General features: G+C 34.5%; 1 pseudogene; it reads left to right on the top strand.

The window, feature by feature from the left end:
• Positions 1 to 326: 326 nt before the first annotated feature.
• Positions 327 to 469, top strand: LOC118606238 (annotated as a pseudogene).
• Positions 470 to 19923: the final 19454 nt, after the last annotated feature.

Here is a 19923-nt window from a genome sequence, read left to right as displayed (position 1 = left end):
GTACAAAGTAATCCAGAGAGTGGGAACTGGGAACATATCCAAAAAATTTTACAAGGCTTTTATAGCCTTAATATCAAAACCAAAAAAATACATTGCAGGCCAAACAAAATACTGGTAAGATGAATCCAGCCATAGTTGTTAGATAGATGATAAATAATAGATGATAGATAGATAAATAGATAGATAGATAGATGATAGATAGATAGATGATAGATAGATAGAGATTATATAGATCTACAGATACAGAAGTATATAGATATCTATATATACATAAATTTGAGTTTTGCCAAAGAATGCAGGAGGGGCTTAGCATTAGGAAATCTGTAATCGCTTCTTGGCCTTTTGGCTAAGATCAAGTGTAGGATATCTGTACATCTGACTCTCCATAGTAAAATATTTAAGGAGGAAACATATAGATGCATAAAAGCATCTGATATTATTTAACATTCATTTGTAATTTGAATTCTTTGCACACTAACATTAAAAGAAAATTTTCTTAACTAAATAACTGGTGTCTATAAAAAGCTCAGCAAAGAAGGAACCATTAAAACTATAATGTTAGAACTACTGTTTATTCTAGAAAACTACATTTTGAAAGGCATGTTTATTCTTTATGATGTATTTGTCATGAAACCCAGAGCAAATGTTATAAATCGTCTGTGCTGCAGAATCATAATCTCTATAAAGGGGACGTTGCCTGACCCCTGTCTAACTTAATGAGATGAATTCAATTAAAGGAGAAAGAAGCTAATCTATCCTGTGCTAGTTGTCAATGTGAAAAACAAAAAGGATCGTTGTCTCATGCACTTATGTTGATAGTCATTCTGTGATGTCCCACCTCAATTACTTCTGCTGTCAAAGGAGACGATATTGCTTTACTCCTTGGTACTCTGAATGTGGTGGGCAAAACCAGCAGCAGTGGCATCACATGGGAGACTATTAAATATGTAGAATCTCAGACTCCACCCCAGAACTACTGAATCAAAGGCTGAATTTTAACAAGGTCCTGTGGAATTTATCTGCACAACAGAAAACCTGGGAATTACTGCTCTAGGTACTTATCTTCCTGCCTTGAGAAATACTATGAGGATCATTAACCAAAAATAAATTTTTACTTTTGGAAGGAATATATGATATTTGCAAATATTTTCTGATTTTTTGTTTGTTTTACCTGAATGTGTGGTAATAATAATAGACAAAGATTAAACTATTTCACAGTCCAAGGCCCTATCTTAAGCACTTTAGATGCATTTATTTATTTTATTTTTCCAACCCCTCTGCAAGTTGCATTATTCTATTGTATAGAAGAGGAAACAGACCGTACATCATTAGCTCAAGGTGAAAGCCGTTAAGATCCAGAGTCAGCTATGGACCCTGGGAGTCCTTTCCCTCGCCTGCACTGTTTAAACAGTCCTAGGCTATGTCTCTGATAAGATAAAGATATTCTTATATTTTGATTAGATTACTTAATCTTTTCAGTTTGTTCCACACATATATCAGTATATTTAACACAGTTTAATACGTAGCATATATTAAAATTTTTAGTTTTATGCTAGACACTCTTTTAAGTATTCACACTCATTTACTCATTTAGCTTTCACAACCATGTGAATTTCTTCTTCTTTTTTTTTTTTTTTTACAGATGAAGACTTTTTATTTCTTTCAGAGATGGAAAAATATCTGAAACCCAGAGATGTAGGACTTTAGATGAGTTGATGAGAATTAGATGAGTTGTAAATCAGACCAAAAATTAATAAAATGACCTAGCAGCCATTGTCCCTATAGAGGTAAATTGGTGTGATGCTTCTGTTCCAGGCTTTTCTACTTGGCATTCTCTTAAACAACTCTATGAAACACTTCCTAATTCTGAGGTCAGGGGTAACAACTTCTCTTCTCCAGAATAATTTTAATTTAAAAGTGCCTGCCTGTCTATCTCTTGTTACCATCTCCTTAGCTACAGAACCTGCCCCGAGGCAAAAACTACTTAGACAAAGAATGTCAAATGCTGGAGATGGTACAGGAGAGAGGTGGAAGGTCAGCAGAAGCCATCATATTCTGTAACAGTTCTTGTCCACTAGAAATACAATGTAAGCCTCATATGTTATTGTAAATTTTCTGGTAGCCAAATTTAAAAAAAAAGGAAATAAAAAAATAGATGGTTTATTTTAATCAGTTATTTTTGTTTAAACTGCCATGTAAAAAAGTTATTTTAATATAGTCAATATGAAAATTTGTTAAAGAGATACTTAGTGTTTTAATACTATGTCTTTGAAATTACTGTATATTTTTAAATTACAGCCATCTCATTCTGACTAGCTACAGGTCGGTGCTCAGTGACCACCTGTGGCTAGTGGCCTCCATATTGGCACATTGGATAGCAGAGTTCTAAAGTCTCTGAGTACCTGAAAAAAAAAATTAAAACAAGTTTTTATGTAAATAACAAAGGTATAAATCAATGAGTATGCCTAATACCAAAGAAATAATCTATAAGGACATCATTGTTCACACACATTAGTACCCTATTTCCCTCCAAGTTCTGTGCAATTATTTTATCATTCACATTTTTTCTTTTAAAATATTGGGGTGAAATAACATGATATTTTAGTCTAATTTTATTTCAAAATTTATAATGAGTATAATCTCTTTTCATCAAATATTATTTTAAGAAATGATCTCAGTAATTATATAATATTCTATATGAATTTTTTGCCATTAAAAAAAATCTCTAACCATTAGCATCTGGTGTAATTTTTTTTCTCTTATAAACAATACCCTGAAGCCTTGCTATAAAAATCTCTGTGCCCATATCTGATTAGACATAAACATTTGTAACGCCCTCAATGACAACCAATGGTACCCATTTAAACTGTTCCTTTACTGCTCTGTCCATCCCTGTTGTATTTTAGAAAATATTATTGGCACTTAAAAGGATGGTATATTTGTTTTTAATTCAAATTTGTGTCCTTTTAATTACAAATTAGGGAAAGTGTTTGTGTGTGTGTGTGTGTTTGTGTGTGTGTGTGTGTGTTTACAGTTTGTTTGTATTTCTTCTCTTAGGTATTTTCTCTTTCTGACCTTGGACAAGTTCTTTATACAATTATTTTTCATCAGTTATTTTTCATCAGAAATGTTGCAAATATATCCTAGTTTGAAAAAAGATTCTGAGATGATGTGAAGCATTTACAATTATGCAGTTATATCTACCAAAATTTTCCAATGGGTCTATCACTTCATTTTTATACTTACAATGGGATTTTTCTCTCCAATATTAAATATTAATCTACATTTTTCTCCCTTCTGTTTTCTTGTGTTTTTCCCTATACTCAATGTCTCAACCCATATGGTATTTTTTGAGAAAGTGTGCAAATGAAATGTGGCTTTAGTTTTTTTAATTGATAGCTGATTCTACCACATACCTTAATATTTGTTCATGCAGAAGCTTTCAGATGAGTAGAATTAGGTTATTTCGTCAACTTAAAAACAATTCTATTATTTTATTACGAAGTGTTGAGCTCGTTTTTGCATAAAACTGGTGGAAATATTTTCCTAAATTCATCCCAAATGATGTGAGAAGTGTGAAGTTTAGAATTAACACAGTATTTCCTGCACCCTGTCCCTGATCTAATAAGTGCAGAAACCTGGAGGGAAGAGAGGGAGCCTAATGAAAGGCAGATGCCATGATGGCAGTGTTTTTTCCTTCCTCTGAAATGTTTCTTCTCTGTAGTGGCACAGTGTCTTTTTGTCTGGTTTTCTCCCTCTAGCATGGCTTTCATCATCCAAGGCTAGCCCTGGTAGAGGCACTATGCTTGCCTGGAATGAAGAGCCACATCAGGTGTAAAAAGGTGACAGCTGCCTCTGTTAACCTCCAGGCTTGATGTATCTAGAACCAGATTTACTTCCCAGAGTCTCGATGGGACCCAGATGTTCTCCCTCAGAACTCTTACTTCCTCTGTCTCCAACACAGGAGCTTCCCCAAACATCTCTCATTCTCTCTCTCTCCCTCCCTCCCTCTCTCTATCTCTTTCTGTCTCAGTCTCTGTGTCTCTGTCTCTCTCTCTCTCTCTTTCACACACACACACACACACACACACACACACACACACACACACACACACCCCTCAAGCCTTTAAATATCATTGTTCAGGAACATCAGGCTCATTCTACTAGGTTTTCCTCCCTTCACTTCCCTGGCACACAGGACATTCCCATGAGAAGAGTCACAGCCCACTCCGTAGTTCGATCCTGTCTTGAATAAACTGAATCTAGCAGAAATGCTTTAAAGCTCCTGGCATTTGGATTCCTCTTTTTTCATTCCTCTTTTTTCTATTTTTATATTCAATTGGTATGTTTACTTGGAAATGTGGAAATGTGCAAGTTAAATGCCTATTACTTAGTTATCATGTTATTAACTAAAAGACAGCATATCACTGACATACCAACCATATTGTTAATACATAACTATTTAGCATTTGTTTATGCTAAATACATGCATGTCAGAAACCAGTACAGAATGTGTCCCAAGCACAAATCCAGCATTATGTTTGCAGGTGTTCTTTCAATAGCATTGAAAGAGCCAATATATTTGAGCAGATTTCACTTGCTGTCAGCAATACCTTCAGCAGAGGAGAGAATAGAGTTAATATATGAAGTATTTTGCTTGCATATGTGGAAGGCACAGGCTTTCTCTGTCAGTGGTCATGCATTTTGCACATATCTTCAGTAAAATGATATAAACCTTCATTTAAAAAGCTGGTTGATGGAGTACTCTCTGATTTTATTGAGACTATAATGATGGAAAAAGCCATTCCTTTTGGTGCCATCCCTGGGGTTATGCTGCACACCTCTCTTCCAATAATTGTATATGGCAATAACAAGCCAGTGGCTGTATGGGATAATTGGCTCCTCGTCACTGCATTTATGGGTAGTCAGTCTGAGAATTACTGAGATTGAACGAAAGCCATAGTGACTACAAAACTGAGGTCCATATTGATCTAGTAGGAATAGGATGGATCTGTCAGGTCCAGGCAGAATACATCATGTTCTTGGTGGGAGAATTCTTTCCACAGAAAAGGGAAATAATTATTCTCTCCAATGAAACACTTGAGACAAAAGTGCACACACTCACAAAGGACTCTAATAGAACCTTGAACATGAAAAAGAAAGAGGTTCTTTTTTTCCCTTTTTTTTTTTTTTTTTTTTGTATTTCCTGCTTGGGAAAACATTATTATACTGAGATTCTCTATGTCTTTTTTAGTTTCCTTCATTCTATCTGGGAATTTTTATTTTTTAATCAGTGTATTCACATTTCAAACTCTTTAAAAAAAAAAACCTTCAGTTGGAACAGAAAGAAGTAGATTGATTTGGTGTATATGAAGTAGGCAGTAATTGCATTAGAAAACCTCAAAACACACAAACCAGAACCAGCTGTAACCAAGCATGTATGGAAAGCACTGCACAGAATTTTCCATGGCCTGCAGCAACGATGTTATGCAAACAGTCCCTGAGGTGTCTCAGCAGCTTCATACACAGTGGAAAGAAATTAGATAATGCTAAAGACTTACCAGATGGATATTCAATCAGCACTTTTGTGTGAAATTTTCTCCCTAAATTGAATATTGAAGAAATAGCTACACTGAACTTATAAAATTAACATTTTTGTTTTCTAGTACTCTTCTCTGACATGAATGCTTGGCACTAAACATTAAGGATAACCCAAAAATAATTGACTGAAAGCAAATAGAAAGTAGATTATGAGAAAATGCACAAAAGAATAATAATTCTCAATGCCCTTGATTCAAGATTTGAGATAACAGATTGCCTTTTTAATAAGAACCAGACTTATGTTTAAATCATTCTGTTCTTAATAGAGTGTGGCAACTTTCAACTTTATGTTTCTTCACACGCTAAAACCCAACCTTCCTGTTTCATTGAGCGTCTTTATAATCCAAATTCACCTTACCTGGATAAACATATATGCCCCTGCTCACTAGTATAGGACTTATTCCTATCAATCTATTCTCTACTCTATGCAACGTGTGCCGTTAGCAGTACCGTGGGACAGTGTTTCCCTGTGAATGCCTTATCTTTTACCTCAACATGTTCAAATTCTGCTGTGCTTTGGAAGTCCAGTCTGTGTCCAATTTCCTCCGTAGCTACTTCAAACTTCAGTAATCTTTTGTCTGAAGTCTTCCACTATAGGAACAATATTGAGTTTCATTAGGGCTGGGAACAAGAGTAAGGCATTCTCAATTTAGATAATAGGAGAGGAAGGGTTGGAAGGATAGCTGACTCAAAATATATAAATAAAGGAACTGTTAAAAACCTTGGTATAGAGTCATATATATACACGTATAGATAAATAGATACATATGTGTGCATATATGTATATATATATCATATGTATGTATACATAGAGAGATTAATAGATAGACTTCTCTTTAAAACCTACTGCTAATGGAAGCAAAGCTCAAAGTACTTTCAGAGAGTTATATATCTTATGGTAGCTACTGCAGGTATTCGGTCTTTCTCCCAAAGTACAGTATAAGACTTTCTGCCTTAGGGAGCTTTCTAGATCATGGTATAGGAAGATGGAGTCTAAGCAGAAATAAAAATTCTAACTAAGCTAACTAACCTATGTCTACCAAAGCAAAGCAGGCAGAAATCAGAGTTCAAGACTGTGGAGGTCCATGAAATTTGTGTGGCATGGTACCAGGGAAAATAGAGCTGTGGAGAGCAGGGAAAAAGTCTTTGTGGAAGTACACTTGTATCTTGGCTGAGGCTTGGATTAGTTTGCAAAGTTTAGCAGAAATCGGAGGCTGAAGGACAACAAATTGAAGCGAAATGCCTGAAGTCACACAGTGCTAGGGTATGTTGAAATTTCAACCCAGTCGGAATGAAAACACCATACTGAACATACTGGGCATTAAACTGAGATCTCAGAAGGGCAAATTTTATAAGTAGGGATTACTGTCTAGAGTAGGATCTATATCATAGGACTAAAGAGGATAAAGAGAGACATGGTTAAAGAAGGGATAAAAACCCAGCCTGACTTGATCAAGAAAAGCCAGTAATTTTACTGTTTATTAGAAGACTTGTACATTAAATTATACTGTATAGCAGACTTGCTATAATTTAATGTACAATATCTAGTATAAGAAAAGAAAAAAAGGAAATGTAAAGTAGTTGAAAATATGACCACTGATCAAGACAAAAATCATTTAATAAAAGCAGACTCCAAGATGAACCAGACTTTGGAATTAAGACAAATGTTACAAAACAGTTAAATATATTCAAGGATTTAAAGGAAAAGATGAGTATAGGTGAACAAATGGTTCTCAGCATAGAAATGGAAACTATATATATAAAAAGGAAATTCTAGAGCTGAAAAATATACAAGGTCAGAAATAAATTCACTGAATAAGTTTAATATAAAATTAGAACTGGTGAAAGGAAGAGTTATTAGTTTGAAAAATAGAAATTGTTAACCCCCCCAAAAAAAAACATATAAAACACATTCGATATATATTATATACAGAACATTTTAGTAGTATAATGTGTATTTTAAGTCCGAAGGAGAAAAATATCAAAAATATACATATATATTTTTAGATGGCCAAAAATGTTTCCAACTTGTTAATAAACATCAATTTACTAATCTGAAAATCTCAGCAAACCCAAGTAGAAAAAAAGCAATATATATATCAAACTGCAATATATATATATATCAAACTGCTGAAAATCAAAGACCAAGAAAAAATATTAAAAAGTCATAGATAAAAGACATAACATATATGGGAAAAACAATATGAAGAATATTTAACTACTTATTGAAAACTACGAGGTCCAGAAGATGATGAAAAGACATCTTAAAAGTGCTAAAATGGGGGAAAAAAAAGAATGTTGCGAATATAAAATTCTGTATCCGATATCTTCTGATGCACAAAAGCTAAAAGCTAAAGACTGTGCTAAAAAGAAATACTAAAATGTGGCGGGCTGAAATAAAGTGATACTACTTGGAAGATTGAAATATGTTGAAAATGGCAAACATGATGGTAAAAAAAAGTATATCTTGTTTCTCTTCTTTATTTGTGAAAATTACAACTGATAGTTTAAATAAAAAATAATAACATTGTACTATAGAATTAATAGTATCTATAGATGTGAAATGAAACACATGCATAATGAAAAGGAGGGATATTGTAAATGGAAACATACTGTTGGTCAACATTTTCATGTTTCTTTAATAGTGCGATACTTATTCTAAGGAGACTGTTTAAGTAAAGGAATTGACATGTAATCCCTACAAAACATTATAAAACCTAGAAGGTTCTATTTCCTTTATAGAATGTCAGCAAGAGACTTTCCAAGGTGACCCTAAAAAGGACAGTCTTCAGTAACACTGAGATTGAACTACTTTATATTTTACAGAATCTACCAATACTAAAAGATATTTACGCATTTCTTATTTTTTTTTTTGTTTTTGATTTTTTCTTTCTATTGCTACGTTTGCTATGTATGTTCTTTGAGGGAGAAACTCAGCTTTTTTTCTCTCTCTCTTGAAAAAGGTGTACACAGTGCATTGAATAATATCTAGCATACTGAAGATAAAAAATTAATGTCTCTTGAATGAGTGAAAAAAATAAATGTGAGCCATGATATTAAGTGCTGAAATATGGAGTTGAAAAAGAGAATTAGAAGTCTGGCTAGGTGGTGTAATATTAGTTATTTTTTAAAAAGCCTTCATTCAAAAAATATGTTTATTAGTTATCACTATTCCCCAAGGTATAGTTGTTGAGAAGTAACAAAAGCTTCTATTTTTTTAAAAGAAATCTGTAAAGGCTAAAGTCCCCAGGACTGGGGACATCTTTAATAGCAAAGAACTTAACGTAAGTTAATTGACACAAATGGAAAACTTGATAAGCACCTATAAGGGGTTATGCATAATCCCACAGGAGGGAAAACAGCTTAAGTGGGAATACAAGAAAAGCATCCAAGATTGTAGCTTCATAATCTTTCCCAGGATTAATCATGAATAAGAGTATAATTAAATCTAGTGCCATTAGAATTTTATTGAAACAAACAAGCCCTTTTTCCCTCAATTCTTAAACCTACTATAATATTCAATGCCAGTTTCTTAAAATGAAAAAAGATCAATCCCACAAATTTTTTAAAAAATCAATTATCCAATGGGAAAGAGATGGATTACCATTGATTGCATCCTGCCTGTGTTAGAGATGATGGATGACTGCAGCCATGGCATTGATCTTTGGGAACAGGCTTACACTGGTCTTGCATGGCTTATTGTATGGGGCCACCCACTCAGAGAATATATAACGTACACAACAAAGTCCACATTTTATATTCTAGCAGGGTCTTTCAGCTGTTCTTTTGTTCATATAACTTTTACTGTATCCCTAAATTTAAGCATTGTTACCAGCCTTAAAAAATTTGTCTGCATAAAATAACTGTAAAGAAATTGCAGACTGACAAGAGCAGTAACAGAATGAGAGAGCAGCCATATAAATGATCTTCTGACAGTCACTGTAGTTTGTTCTTAAGCGAAGCACCTGAAAGCTCATCTTGTAACTCATACAAATCTTTCACATTTTCAAATAACCAGGGAACATGTGAAATATTACAGGTTTATTTCAATCTGCAGCATTTTGGAATGATAAATATTTCTAGTTCAGTTTCAATTTATAAACTCTATGAAATACTACATATGTATATGTGTGTACACACACACACACACACACACACACAAACAATTGTGACTTGTTAGTTAAGTGGAATGCATTGTGACTTCTAGAAGTCTATTTTTATTTAAATTTATTTAAATTGTACATTCTTTCTTGAAAGGCATCTCAACTGCAGCCTCATCTAGTGTTCCAAGAATCACATGAACTCAGGACTGGTAACAAGAGCCATTTCAGATTAAACAATGCATTTACTGTTTCTTTGAGTGTTTACTGAATGCAGCAGTTAAGCTAAACTGCCACCTCCTTTCCTTACTGACTGACTGGCTGATGAGCAAAGCTGCTAAATGCACATTTACAAGGAGGCTTGTTGAAACTATGTTAACCATTGTGATGCCGATTAACAGGACAAATATTAACTTATCTTCTACACCATAATCTGTGGTACCTTTACACAGAATAAGCAGGAAAAAAAGTTGATTAGTAAGCATAGCAGAAGAAGTAGGAAATATGCTTGTCTTTGTTATACATTAATCTAAGTCCATTTAACTATTCAGCCAATATTAATTTTTTTATTTAATTTTGATAGATGTCAGCAAACTCCAAAGTTAAAATTTAAAAAGGTAGTGTATTACAAAGACAAGAACTCTCATTACAAATTTTACTAAATGCGATAACATTTATTAGCAAACAAATACAGAATAAGCTACACAGTGATCTGACTTTGGGGAAGCCTTGTCCTAGGTTTGTGAACCTGTACTTTGAATGAATGGCCATTCCTCAGGCATAACACTAACAGCTAAGAATAACTAACAACCGACTGTCATAGATTCACATTAACGAGCACAAATGTTTATTTAATATATTTTAATAGGAACATATTTGATAATTATTTTAACATAAATTACCAAATAGATGTAACAGCTTTAAACTGAAATTTTTCATTTGTGGGCATAGTTTAACAACTGGTAGTTACCATCTATCTTATGAGAAGTATACTAAAATAAAAATAGATAGAAATACATTTTCTTAAGACTCTATGAAAGTCTTCACATTTCCTCTGTGTGACGGCTTATCATTCTGTTTTTTAAGACTTAAGAAAATTAACCTTGGATTACAACATGAGGATATTGAACATAGAATAGGACTTTAGTGTCAGCCATTATTTGGAACTGAGACCTGAAATTGAATGAATTAGGTATAGTTATTATTATTATCATCATGTGAATTTTTATATCTGAATCGGTCATGACTAGGGCCAATATTATATACAAAAAATTGAGGAAATACTTTTTGGGTTATCTCATTAGTATAAACTGACATGCCAGATTTTTGACAATTAGAGGGCAGGCTAATAGATTATTTATGTTAGCTATTTTTTTTTTTTTTGGAAAAATAGTGGTGATATATATTAAATGCCTATGGTTTAATCATAGTACTAGTTATGATCACATAAACTGTCTTCTTTATTACTTAAACTACCCTTGAAGTAGGGGACATTATTCTTGTGTTTATGGATCGTGACACACTCTGACTCATGCTAGATGGAGCAACTTACAAATATCAAACAATTGTACTATAAAATAAAATTAAAAAATTATCAACATATAGGGTGTGAAACATTTGGTTCTCTCCCTGAAGATACAAGTTTATTGACTTTATGTCATATAATACAGTTGTACCATACTCTGAAATATAGTTTTACCAAATCACCATTTCTTTTCTAGAAGGTTATTCTGTACTTTTTTCCTTTTCTGGGTACTATCTAATGTCACATTCATATGATTTTTGTACCCTTGAAGAATGTAAAGATGATGTTTTAGTGAAAATGAGTGTTGACTAAATTAGACTCAGGCTGGGGAACTCTAATGTTGTCATCATGCCTACATCTAAACTCGTGTCCACCTAGGCACCGAGCACATGGTGGAATGCACAGAAAGTATAACACCTGCCTTTGAAAAGCTTATCTTTGCCTAGGAATTAAGACGACTTTTCCCTCGGCGAGCAAGAATTCTAAATATTGTAGCATTGAAACTAATTAGTCTCATCTTAGAAGGCTTCTTTGGCTCTTTACTTATAAGACCACCTGGAAACCAAGAGGGTTTATACATGTTATATTCTAATTGACACTCACCACCAGAAGCTTTCTAAAAGAGTGGAAGGCTAATGAGAGCTGATGTTTACCGACAAACAACATTCTTTGTAATGGGCTTATGGGGAGATATGAAGATTGGCCACCTCACTGCTCTGACCTGCTCTTCTCTTTTAAAATATTGATACTTGTTCTGTAGTCACTTATAACCCTCTGTTGTGGCTAATTGGAGGCACTTAATCCCACTACTAGCTTCTTGCTGTGATAAATATTTAATCACAGAAGGGAAAGCTCCTTTTTGAGAACATACATCAGGCTCTGACTCTTGAAAACAGAACAAAGGGCACTGTTACCTGGAAGGAGCCTTCACTCCCTAGTTAGGGTTGAGAAAGGTCTACCTAATTACCTCTGCTGAGAAACAGCAGTCTCCTTCTCACCGACTGCCTGACATTTAGACATTTTTCCTCTCACCTCTTCCTGTTGGTGTGAAAAGGAACTGAATACAAAACGAAAGTCCACTTTGCTAGCAAATTTCTTACCCATCACAAAGTTAGGCTGTGGATATGTGGTATGTCACTCTAACTGTGTCATTTTTCTCTCCAATTAAAAATAATGGATGCTCTTGGCCTGTCAGCCTGACGATATTCCTGTAGGGAGAAAATTACTTGATATCTCCACAGAGCCATTGTCCACTAATTTAATGTTCAAGGTCTGACTGCGATCCATCTCCACATCTCCCTACATATTAGAGTGTCACTGAGAATCTGCACTTCCCATGGGAAGACTCTGACAGGCACTATGAGAGTTGAACCCATTTTTCCTGAGATAATTTTCATGCAAACTGGGAGTGAGAAAAGATTATCACATCCTTCAATTACTCAACTATATTTCTTGAAAGAAAGTCTTCTGAATTTGTCAGTAGCTACTTCATCACTGGGATGTTAACATACCGTATTGGCCAATTTTCTGTGACAAATGTACTTTGAGAACAAAAAAGACAAAATAAAGGAAAGAATGTTTTGATATATCAGGTATTGGAAGAGAGTAAAGTATATGGAGCCATCATTGGCCAAAGGAAGTAAACTATTCTACTTATTTGTGCATATCTTTTCTTTATGTTTCGATTCTCCCATACAGAAAATACAGAAGTTTTTGTTGTCCACCTTAGGACAATTGGGCTGCCAATTATTAATAGAATAAATGCTGACAATCTAAAAGTTAGATACAAATAATTGAAGGGGTGCTAAAACATTTAATTAAATCTTGTAAGCCAGAAGTAAATTTTAATAGTTAAAAACATTTCATTCCTCTTCAATTATCCCTACTTGCCTTTAGGCACCAGAAAGTGTTGCTGCCGAGAGAGACAATTTTCCTAGAAGGGAATTATGTTCTGGGTAATAATTGGAACCAATATTAACTACTATTTGAAAACCACCACTTTATCCCCATCTCTAAATACTGCAAAAGATATGTAAAAAGAATATAAAAAGAAGGAAAAAATTATAATCAAAAATATACATGTGTTAAACTTAAATTATTTCAAGACATAATCATTAACCCCAAATAGCAGTATTTCAATAACTAGGATACGGCTAAGATAGAGGCATTCTGAAGAAGAAGCTGTCTATGCTGAGCTAAATATACTGAGATTTTTCAGTTTTATATCATGTAATATTTTTCCATTTTAGTTTTTTAGAAATTTGTTGTGGTATCTCCAGGATACAAGCTACAATAATTTTAAACATACAGTGTGAGTAAAACTAAATTTGCAATTAGAAAAGCGTTATCTTTCCCTTTAATCATTAGTTATTTTTTCTTTTCTTTATGTTTAGCAAGTAAGTTTAATATGCATATAAACTAGCAGTTAAAATATTTAGATACTTCTATCTTACTTTATTTTAAGATTATATTTTAAATAGTTCTTATTACTAGTGTTTCCTCACAATTATTTTAATAAGTACCTAGCCTAACATTTCATCTTATCTGACAATAAGTTAATTTATATTTTTAATATGTAGATAATTTTGCAATTGGAACATTTGTGCATGTACATTAAATATCTTCTTGAGCAATTTATGAAAGTTCAGGTAAATACCCTTATAGAAGAATTAACACACTTAAAATCTATCTCTAAATTCCAGAACAATAGCCTTGGAAATTAGAAGCTTGCTACCTCAACTACTACCCCTGAGAAAATACTAGAAAAAATTTTCAAAGCATTAGAAGATGATAATTTCTAGAACAATTGCTTTTTGGGTTCTTTCACCAATTTTACTAGTTTTAACAAACTAGAGAACTCTCCTGTGTTACAAAAATTTAAGTAGCATTTCACAGCAAGCAATGGTATATTTTTATTCTTGAATTTCATAAATACACATCAATTAATCTAAAGATACATAATGGGTAGGAGCTGGAGGAATACAGGAAAATAAATCTATATAATTCAAAGTGTATAATTTCACAGAATAAACCAAGGCCCAGATAAGAGTATTTTTTTCTTATTCCCAGCCCAGTAGTTTTGAACTATAACAAAATTTTATTTTTTTATTTTCATTTATTTATTTATTTGACTTTTTTCAATTACAGTTTATATTTAATATTATTTTATATTAGTTTCAGATGTATAGCATAGTGGTCAGACATTTATATAATTTACAAAGTGATCTCCTGATTAGTCTAGTACCCACATAGCACTATACACAGTAATTATGATATTATTGACTAGATTCCCTATCCTGTACTTGACATCTCCCTGACCGTTTTGTAACTACCAATTTGTACTTTTCAATCCCTTCAATATTACTCCTTTAATGGTAGGCAAATAAGCTACAGAATATCTGGGTAGAAATAAACTTTGATTTTAATTGTAATTATAAAAACCAGGCTATGGAGGCCATGGATTAAAATTGAGTCTTTAATGTAGTACTATTAAAGAAATTTGACAATAATACAGGTAACATCAACTGAATATCTTAATATCATTCGATTCATTAATGATCACAGTTAAATTAAGGTACGGCATCTTGTTTGGATTCCACATCTGATATACAGAATGTATTGAAGGGAGAAGAATAAATGTGATTAATTGTTGCATTCTCCACACTTTTCAGGAAAACACTGTAGCCTCTGTTAAGCCTGCAGAGAATGAAACTATTGTTAAAGTATAGTCATTACTTAAGTTTCAAGTATAAAAAAGAGGATGATTCAGAAGGTGTAGAGCAGTGACATATTACTATTAAGACCAGAATAGGAAGTAGATTTAAAATGGATCAGGAGGGACTCAGGTTAGACATAACAAAACACAGTATAATGGATTTGAAACACAACTCCACATTGTTTTAATATGCTAAGAAAATGTCTTCTCAGGAGGTCTAGAAAAGGCAAAGAAAACGAAATGGCAATATCTGTCTAGAATATTAATATAGATGTTTACATAAAGAGAAGTTAGTAAATTCTGAATCCCCCTCCAATCCTAGAATTTAGATTATCAGTGACTAAAAATGCAAAATCTCTAGGCTAAACACATCTCTCTTTAGATACTTAAAGTAAGAGCAATAAATCATATGCCGAATCCTATAACAAAGTCGTTTAACTCTAAATAGAAACAGAGTGATCTCTACTCTTTCAGAAATTGGTCAGAACAAAAAGAAAGAATTTATGCGAGAGATAGTTACAAGGAAAATGACTTCTGGCATATAAGTGCAGATTTGTATGAGACACACAAGCATTCAGTAGATGGATTTGTGACAAAGAGTTTAGGGTGGCATTTAATCTTATTTTAGTTAAATGGGATATTGAAGTACATGCTTCTACTTTACAAAAAGAAAACCTTATTAAAATCAGACCTTTGGAATGAGACTGTAATATTTTTTAGATTAAACTAAAGTTCGATCATATTTTATGTGATACCAATCTGTTGCTGTAGTTAACATTGTAGAAGAGGCATAGAAGTAGAAACATTTCAAGGAGACAGCTCTTTGCTGACATGAAGCTTTTCTGGATTGAATATTTTGTTTCTTTCTTCACTTCTACCATAGTAACACTGCCACAGCTTGTCTGACACCTCTCTCCCTGCTCCAATAAAGTAGGACACAATTATACAACATTACAGTATGGAACTTCCTGTTGCTGCTTTAAGAAATTACCATAACTTTAGTGGCTTAAAACAATATGAATTTATTATCTTATAATTCTGGATGTTAGAAATCTGAAATAAGTCTCATGAGGTTGAAATCAAGGTGTCATCAAAGCTGCATTACTTTCTGGAGGCTCTGGAGAAAAGTCAATTTCCTGGCTTTTTCTACCTTCTGGAGGCTGCCCACATTCCTTGGCTTGTAGCCCAAAGCCAGCAGTGATGGGCTGTGTTCTTCTCACAGTGTGGTACTCTGACATTTTCATCTGCCTTTCTCTTCCATTTTAAGTACGCTTGTGATTTTATTGGGCCCAATTAAATAATCTAGTATAATCTCCCATCACAAAGTCAGTGGTCAAAAATCTTAATTCCATTTTAAATCTTCAAAGCCCTCTCTAACCAATTCGAATATATTCTCAGCTTCTGGAGAATAGGACATTGAGGGAAAAGCATCGTTCTGTCTACTACAGTTAAAATGACTCTCCCCCCACCTGCCAAGTTCCCCCAACACACATACAGGAAATTGAATCACAGTATCTACAGATAAACTTGGAGACATTTCTTTGTCTCAACTTTAGGTAAAATAGAAGTTCCCTTTTGCAAAATATTTGTTTGTGTATATGTCAAAATTAGGGCTGCTATCTTGCACTTTAGCCAGATCCCCTATCTCACAGTCATTCTCTGAGTGACAACCCAAAGTGAATGAAAAGTTGATCCTAAAGTTGACTCTTTTTTGAACATTCCTATTTGTTTACTAGTTTTAAATTCACTAGAAAGATGATACGGTGGACTCGGAGGGCATAGAAGAAATTCCCAACAAGTAATACTGTTGTAAAAGTGAAAGACTTCTGTGTCATTCAACATGCTATAAAATTACTGAATTAATTGATTTATGGCGCATGCTCAGCAATGCAAAGAAACCAAGGAGAAAGACATTTGTTTTAAATTAAAGTGTGAGGCAACACTACCTAGAGATGTAATGACCAAGAACTTGATTCATGGTGAAAGGACTATACAGAAATAAATGTTTTTGATGGAGATAAACATAGCTGATCTAGAGGAACTTAAGATGGTGTAGAATGTAGAGGCTGTGCACGCTCCCTCTAGTGATCATACCAAAAGTATAGCAAAACTACAGAATAACCAGTATGCGGAGTCATCAGATCTGGCCAAATAGAAGCCTTACAACTAGGTCACCTCAAATAACAGGTCACCCCAAAATGATAAGAGAGGTGGAGATGCAAAACAGCCTTATCCCATAACCACGTGTGGCGATGGAGAATAAGGAGGGCTATCTTGGCTGCAGAGCCCCCTTCCCGACCTGAAGAACAAGGGGTCCTGGCCACACACTGGACTCCTCAGCCCAGGTTTCTAGTTCCAGGAAGAAAAATCCCCACAACCTCTGGCTGTGAAAACCAGCAGAGTTTGCGGCTGAGTGAGAGGGAGGACTGTGGGAAGTGGAAAACTTTTTCTCTTAAAGGATCCACATCCAGCCTCACTCACTGATGGGACTAACTGGCTCTGAGCTCCAGCACCGCACAACTGCTTGAGGGGAGCCAGGGACATATAGGGAGGCACTGACTTGTTGGGCTTCAGGGAGAGGACTAAAGGAGCCAGAGTTGCTGGGGTTTCAGGATGAGGGCTGGAGGGGTGGCTTACTCCCAGACAGAGGTGCAGACAGAAGCCATTGATCTTTGTTGAGTCCTTTCCAATCCCAGTCTGCAGATGGAGTTGCCATCGACCTGGATAATACAGGCGGCTCTGTCCAGGGGATTCCCTGAAACTCCACCTCTCCCAACTTGTGTGCCCACCCAAGTTGCTTCCATTGACTCATTCCATATAAACAGGCTGTCTTGGTTCCTGCTGTGAACTTTCATAAAATCTCTCAAACCTCATATATCCCAAAGAAGCAATATCTGGCCTTGGCATGTCCTGTACCTCTTACTGAGCAACCCCGAGCCCAGTACCAGTGGCAGCCAGCCTCAGTTTCTAACTTGGCCCCTCGAGGTACCTGTAAGGCCATCATGGATAGCAACCATATGCTTGATGACTAGATGTTCCTGGAGTTGCCCAGGCTGCCAAGGGACCGCCACAGCACACCTACCACATAAAGCCACTCTAATAAGACTAGGGGACTTAGGAGCCCTACCTAATACATAGGAACAGATGCAAGGGTGCAGCCAAAATGGGGAGACAAAGAAACCTATCTCACATCAAAGAATAGAACAAAGCTTCAGGAAAAGAATCCATCAAAATGGAGACAAGAAATACACCAGATACAGAGTTCTAAACACTGATTATAAGGATGCTCAAGGAAATTAGGGAAAGAGTAGATGAACTCAGTGAAAACTTTAACAAAGGGATAAAAAACATAAAAATGGAGATGGAAAACATATTAGGGAGCCAGTCATAAATAAAGAATATAATAACTGAGATGAAGAGTACATTAGAAGGAATCAACAGAGTGGATAAAACAATCGAATCGGCGACATAGAGAATGCAGTAGCAGAGGACACCCAATCAGAACAGCAACAAGAAAAAAGAATCCAAAAAGAATGACGATAGTTTAAGAAACCTCTGGGACAACATCAAACATAACAACATTTGCATCAAAGGGGTGCCAGACGAAGAGAGAGAGCAAAGGATTGAAAACCTTCTTAAAGAAATAGTGATGAAAACTTCCCTAACCTGGTGAAGGAAATAGACATATGACCCCAGGAAGTTCAGAGTATCCCAGACAAGATGAACCCAAAGAGACCCACACCAAATGCACCATAATTAAAATGCTGAAGGTTAAATTCAAAGAGATAATCTTAAAAGCAGCAAGAGAAAAGCAATTTGTTACATACAAGGGAACACCCATAAGACTGTCAGCTGATTTCTCAACAGAAACTTTACATGCCAGAAGGGCATGGCACAAAATATGAAAAACCCAGGACCTACAACCAATATTACTTTAGCCACCAAAGTTATTATTTAGAATCGAAAGACAGATTCTAAATAATAGAATCCTGATCCTCTAGACAGAGAGGGTTTTACTAAATATTAAGACATTGATAATTTGATTGATAATTTATTAAAACTGGCTTGAATGGGTAAGGTGGAATATCATACTGAATGATAAGAAACCTTTCCATAGACCTCATCAGAACATCCAAATAGTCTCATTCTTTAGCATGCTGTCCCAGCATTCTTAAAGCCAAATGCAGACCCATTGTCACTTTCCTTTAAAAGGGGTCTATTACAATCAAAACATTTTTAATGTCTTATAAAATCCGATAGATTCATGATGAGGATTTTCTTTTCATTGCCAAAGAAAGACAGAGTTATGCCAAATAGTTTAGAGTAAATTCTATTCCTTTCTAACCTCCAGAGGAGTCGGTATTTCTAAAACTATCCACAGATATTATGGAGTGCACTTATCTCACATTCTGCTCAACTTGTTGAAGTATATATATTCAGTGTGCATGTAAGATGAAGATTATTTTTTAATGCATGATGCTCTTTATGAAGGGCATCAAAAAATTAATGTTTAATGATGCTGATGTTTCCTAGGAAATAGCGACAATTACAGAGTTGAGACCAAGTCACATATCTACACTGTGAATAGCAATCTTTGTACAAGGCTCATATTTCTATTTGTGAAGTTTAAATTCTTGAACAAATAGTAAAATCTGGTGAACTTTCATCAGTCCCACGAATTTATCCAATGATGTAGTCTCGGGTAAAAATTGGAAGTCAATGCTTTTTTTCATGGAGAAAATATTTGGGTGCCATAGACGACCAAGAATATAGCAAACTATAGTAAACTTGTGTTCATATAATTTTATTTTGTTTTCTTTAAAATAATAAAAATGGCTTGACATTTAAATCTAAGACAGATTGATAACATTATGAGTGCCTTAAAATAGTTACTTAAGATTTAGCATTTGCTTAAACTCCAGAGTAAAGTCTGTGCTCAGAAGCTTCCTATATCTCCTGAGATGGTGCTTGCATTTCCTGAA

Source organism: Rousettus aegyptiacus, unplaced genomic scaffold (genome assembly GCF_014176215.1).
Source record: "Rousettus aegyptiacus isolate mRouAeg1 unplaced genomic scaffold, mRouAeg1.p scaffold_m13_p_1, whole genome shotgun sequence".
In the NCBI taxonomy this organism is placed as follows: domain Eukaryota; kingdom Metazoa; phylum Chordata; class Mammalia; order Chiroptera; family Pteropodidae; genus Rousettus; species Rousettus aegyptiacus.
This window is presented reverse-complemented; position numbering and strand designations above follow the sequence as displayed.